Source organism: Pteropus alecto, unplaced genomic scaffold (assembly GCF_000325575.1).
Source record: "Pteropus alecto unplaced genomic scaffold, ASM32557v1 scaffold60, whole genome shotgun sequence".
Taxonomy (NCBI): Eukaryota; Metazoa; Chordata; class Mammalia; order Chiroptera; family Pteropodidae; genus Pteropus; species Pteropus alecto.
In genome coordinates, this window is record NW_006430726.1 from 1,859,420 (window position 1) to 1,865,419 (window position 6,000).

The following is a 6,000-nucleotide window of genomic DNA, read 5'->3' on the forward strand; positions in this document are numbered from 1 at the left end:
GGTCTGCCCTGCACAGAGCCCCGCCAGCCCGAGCCCTGGGACTCGAGAAGCTACAAAGTGATAAATCAATTATGAAATGGGAACCTCGATTACAGCCTGTCTACTTAATTGTCTGACAAGTTAATTAATCTCCCGAGTAACTGGGCTCCGTTCTCCTTGTAAATCGTGGGGAAATGGCCATCGCGGGTCCCCGAGGTCTTGGCAGTACAGTATCAGTGAGGACCCTGGAGAACAAGGGGGTGACAAGCATTTAGGGGGTCGGAGCCTCCACACAGGAACGAAGAGGTTTGCCCCAGCACTGCCCAGAGGTGGGGCTGCCGCTAACGACGGCGCTTCTGACAACTCACCATCTCTACTTGTCTATTTGTTTGTTTTTATTTCTCTTTCCAGAGACGGATTTCTTTCCTTTCGAATAACGGCCTGTGATTGGAACAGCCGAGGCTTCCGGACTGTGGGGGAAAAGTAAGGTGGGTGTCAGTCCGCTCCCTCGCAGCTGCCACCGTGATGGGGCTGGGCCCCACGAGTGAGGAGGACGCGCGGGTCTCGCGGGCCTGTCCGGCTGGCTGTCTGTCCCGGCCTCGTGATCACGCGCGGCCTCTAGAAATTCCGTGTGAGAGAGCAGAGAAAGTCGAGCATGCCCAGCGTGGGCCAAGGACCTCCTGCACCAGACTCGCCCCCTGGGCTTGGCTGGCATCCAGACGACTCGACACCCACTAGATCTCCCTGCTTCGGAGGTATTAGAGATGGAACTCGGCGATTTCTAACACGCTCCCCACATGGACGGAGGCCCATTTGGACCAGACTGGGTGGAAATCGGCTGCTGCTGCTGGTGGGACCGAGCGATCCAGACATGAACCTCCTACCGCCGTGCCCCCTTCTCTTTGCTGTTATTTTGTTCATTTCTTACACCCTGCCGCTGGGCGGTCACACCGGCTGTTCTCTCTGCCTTGACGGCTCTTCACGTGACCAAGGGTAGCCTCCTGCTTCTCTCGATCTCTCTTCAGATGAGACCTCCTCAAATTTCCTGATCTCTGCCTAAAACAACGGTCTTACCAAATGGCCAACAGACATATGAAAGGATGCTCAACATCGCCAGCTCTTCGGGAAATGCAAATCAAAACCACAATGAGCTACCATCTCACACCTGTTAGAAGAGCTGTTATCAACAGGACAAGTAATCACAAATGTTGGAGAGGATGCGGAGAAAAAGGAACCCTCAAACACTGCTGGGGGGACTGCAAATTGGTACAGCCACCCTGGAAAACAGTATGGAGGTTCCTCAAAAAACTAAGAATTGACCTACCATATGATCCAGCAATCCCTCTACTGGGTATTTACCCCAAAGACTTGAAAACATACATCTGAAAATATATTTGCACACCGATGTTCATAGCAGCATTATTTATGGTGGCCAGGACATAGAAGCAGCCGCAGTATCCGATATATGCACCCTGATGTTCATTGCAGTATTATTCACGGTGGCCAAGACGTGGAAGCAACCGAAGTGTCCTATGATAGATGATTGGCTAAAGAAGCTGTGGTGCATATATACAATGGAATATGACTCAGACATAAGAAGAGATGAAATACTGCCATTTGCGACAACACGGATGGACCCTGAAATAATCATACTAAGCGACATAAGCCAAACAGAAAAATCTGAAAACCACATGATATCACTTATAAGTGAGATATAAACCTAAAAGCAACAAACAAACATGACAGACAGACAGAGACTCATGGATGTGCACAACAGACTTGTGGTTACCAGAGTGTGGAGGGTGTGGGGGGAGGCCGATGAGGTAAAGGGGGTCAAACATGTGGTGACAAAGAAATCTAACTACGGTAGGGGACCACACAATGCAGTACACACACACCATACTGCTGAACTGTACACTTGAAACTTACTGGATTTCATTAACCAATGTCACCATAATAAAAAATAAGTAAAATAAAACAAGTCTTACTAAATGAAATGGTGGAACTTAATAAGTTTCTTCATATCGTGTATCACTACCTAAAATTGTGCTGTATCCTTGCTTCTTATCCATCTTCCAAAAAAGGCAGAAATTCTCATCACTTTAATTCAGTGCTGTATCTGCAGTGCTTAGAAGGCTGGCTGAACAAACACTCCACAAACGGCTATGCAGTGAATGAATGATGAGACATGAACTTGCCTTTCGTGGTAAATGCCAACATCGTGTCCATTAGCAAAACCACAGTTTCAAACCCATTATAGATCCTAACAGTTTAAAATGTAATAAGACTGTGGAACACAGGACATGAACATCTACAAAGAAGAAAATCGAAACATATCCAACTATGCAGGATTCACCTGAAGCAATGCTTGCAGGGAAATGTACAGCGCTCGATGCTTATACTGAAAAAAGAATGGTCTCAAATCAGTAAGCTAAGCTTTCACATTATGAAACCAGAAAAAGAAGACACAATTAAACTCAAGAAAGCAGAAAGAAGGAAATAATAAAGATAAAAGCAGAATTAAATGAAATTGAAAACACAAAAACAATAAAGACTATAAATGAAACCAAAAGCCAGTTTCTTTAAAAGGATCAATAAAATCGAGACAACTCTAGCAAGATTTACCAAAAAAAAAAAAAAAGATAAAAGACAAAAATTACCAATGAATTGAAGAAGCAGATATCACTACAGACACTGCAGATATTAAAAGGACAGTAAGGGAATTATAATCTATAATCTACTCTACGCACATAAATTTAAGAACTAAGATAAAACGAACCAATTCCTCAAAAGGATTAAGTAGCACAACTCACCCCAGATGAGATAGATAACCTGAATATTTCTGTAACTATTAAATAACTTGAATTGGTAGTCGAAAGCCTTCTAAGAAAATAAATCTCCAGGCCCAGGTAGATACTGGAAATTCTATCAAACGTCTAAAGATACTATAACACCATTTCTACACAAGCTATTTCAGAAAACAGAAGTGAATACAGTACAGCTCATTCTACGAGGCAAGCGTCACTCCGAAACAAAATACAAAGATGGTGCCGAACATGAAGTATACATATCAGGATCCCTCAAGGAAAACACCCAAAAATTGTCAATGAAATATAAGTAAATCAATATATCAATATAGACAAAGAATAAAATACCACGACCAGATAGTGTTTGTCACAGGAACGCAAGGCCTGAAACCTGTGAACATAATTCACTATGTACTGTATGAACAGTCCACGGGGTCGTATCAGTTGATGCAGAAAAAGCAAAGAATGGTTAATCGAACGTAAGATCCACTCATGATAAAAAACCCTAAGCAGATTAGGAATGGAAGGCAACTGCCTCAGCCTATTAAAAAAGCCTCCACGAAAAGCCGGTGGCTATTACCACGCTTCTTGGTGAAAGACTGAATATCTACCTGTGAAGATTGAGGATTCCCAGTCCTAGTACCGGGATTCATGACTAGTGCAATGGGAAAAATTAACTAAAAGGCCTACGGATGAGAAACTTAAAACATACATAAGATCCATGACCGGGAAATCACAAAATACTGGAGAAACGCAGCAAAGATCTCCACGAATGGAGAAATACGCCACGTTTATGCTTTAAAAGACTCAGAGCGGTCTTTTAAGACATTAATCTACCCAAATTTATTTACGGAGTTAGGCAATTCTAATTAAAATCCCAGTAAGTTTTTTGTTTTTTTGTTTTTTGTAGATATAGAGAAGCTGATTTTAAAATTTATATGGAAAGGCGAAGGAATTAAAATAGCTCCAACAATTCCGAACCGGAATAAAGCCGAGGGAGTCACATTATCTCATTTTAAGACTCTTATCAAGCAACAGTAATCAAGAGAGTGTGAGAGGAAGGACACAGACATCAGAGCAATCGTAGACAGAGCCCAGAAACCGGCCCGCACAAATATGGCCGACTATTTTTTAATAAAGGTGCAAAAACATTTCGGTGGAGAAAGGATGTTTTTCGAAAGGGATGTGGGAACAGCAGGGACTATACGCAATCGAAATAAAAAAATAAATAAATAAAAAAGACCTAAACCTCACACCTTGAATGTATCATAGACCTAAATGTAAAATGTAAAAGTCTAAAGGTTTTAGAATATAGAAAACCTTCATGACCTGAAGAAAGGCAAAAAAAAAAAAATTGTAGATATGACATCGAAAACATAATCCATATAAGAAATATCGATAAATTGGTCTTCCTCGAAATTAAAAAATCTTGCCGATGAAAGTCACTGTTAAGAGAAGGAAAAGGTAAGCTGCAGTCTGGGAGGAAATATCCACAAATCACGCAACAAAGGATTTGTATACAGACTATACAAAGTCAGCGGTAAGAAGACTCAACTTTAAAAACATTTGAAAGACTCGAAAAGACTTTGCCAAAGATTAAGCATGACATAAGCACAGGAAGAGATTTTCAACATTTTTAGCCACTAGGAAAATGCCAAGTAAATTCATGATGAGCTACCCGTACTCAACTATTAGAATCACTATCACAAAACTAGGGTATTACGTGTTGGTGAGGAGAGGAAGCCTCCAGAACTCATGAATATAAAAGGGTAGAGTAGAGCCACTTTGGAAAACTCTCAGCTTCTTAGAAAGTTAAACATACTCTTACCGTATGACCCTAGAAAATGAAAATTTATGTTCACACGAAAACTTGCACACAAAGGTTTATGGCAGCTCTATTCATAATTGCCCAAACCTGGAAACGACCCAAATGTCTTCGATTCACGAATGGATAAGCAAAATGTGGTGCATCTCTATAACGGAATACTATTTAGTAATGAAGAAATAAACCACTGACACACATGACAATTTGGATGAATCACAAAGACATACTGAGTAGAGTATAAGAAGCCAGTGTCAATGGTTATATACATTGTAATTACATTTAAACGACAAAAAGACCAAACTGTAGCGATGGTGAGCACAGCGGTGGCTGCCGGGGTCGGGAGAGGATGCATCATAAACTGATACCAAAAGGGACTTTTTTGAGGGTGCCCCTTCTCTACTCCAAGCACGGTGCTTACACAAATGTGCACATGTGTTAGAATGTACAGCCCCCAAAAAACCAAGTTTATTATCTGATCATTTAAGAACTAAAATTTGTTTTTAAAAACCTACATAGGAACTAAAAAGGAGGAAGATCTAGGTCAAAAACAGAAAAAAGAAAATGCAAGCGGAATTTTGTGGGTTCCCTTCTAACGACGCTGGACAATTCCGACGCTTCCCCAGATCTCGGCCCCCTGACTTGTCCCCTGGGTGTGGCAGCACACCTTCACCTGGATCAGGGGCTTGGGCTCACGCAGGCTAAAAAGGTGGATTCGGTGCCCCACTCAGCTTCCCCCCACTTTAAATGAATCCCCGATGGTCACCTCGTAGATCTTCCCTTCTATGGACTCAGTCCTAAATCAATTTTTAGATCAGTGGTCATCAACTCTGGTGGAATCACAGAATATTAAGACAACTGGGTAGTTTTTTAAAAAAAAATACCAATGCCTTGTGGCTTCGTCTCCCGGACTGAGCCGCCAACATCCCTCTTTTTAAAGCATTTCCACAGGGAGCCTAATGTGAAAACCTCTACGAAACCACAAAGACGATTTAGGCTGCTCCCGTGACGCTCAGGAGTCAGTCGACTGCACAGCTATCGTGCCCCCAAAATGCTGATGCTGAGTGCAAAGAGAGGCTGCCCGTTAGGCCAGTTCCAGAACTAACCGCCTGGGACAAGGGGGCATGGATCTAGGGCCCAGAGGAGGCACAGGGTCCCAAGGTTTTATGGGGGAGAGAGGGGAGGCCCGCGTCTGGTTCGAGATGCAAAGCAACTGATGAATTGTCTAGATCATAAAATGGGAAGAAAGGACGGCTTTCCAGCACCTGAAAAATTATGTATGATCCAGGGCTGTCCCCGTGTTCGAGGTCACTGAATCCTTACAAAATTCCCACAGGAAAATACCCATCGTTAAATAGAGAAGTTTTTCAATCTCCTGCATTTTGCACACGA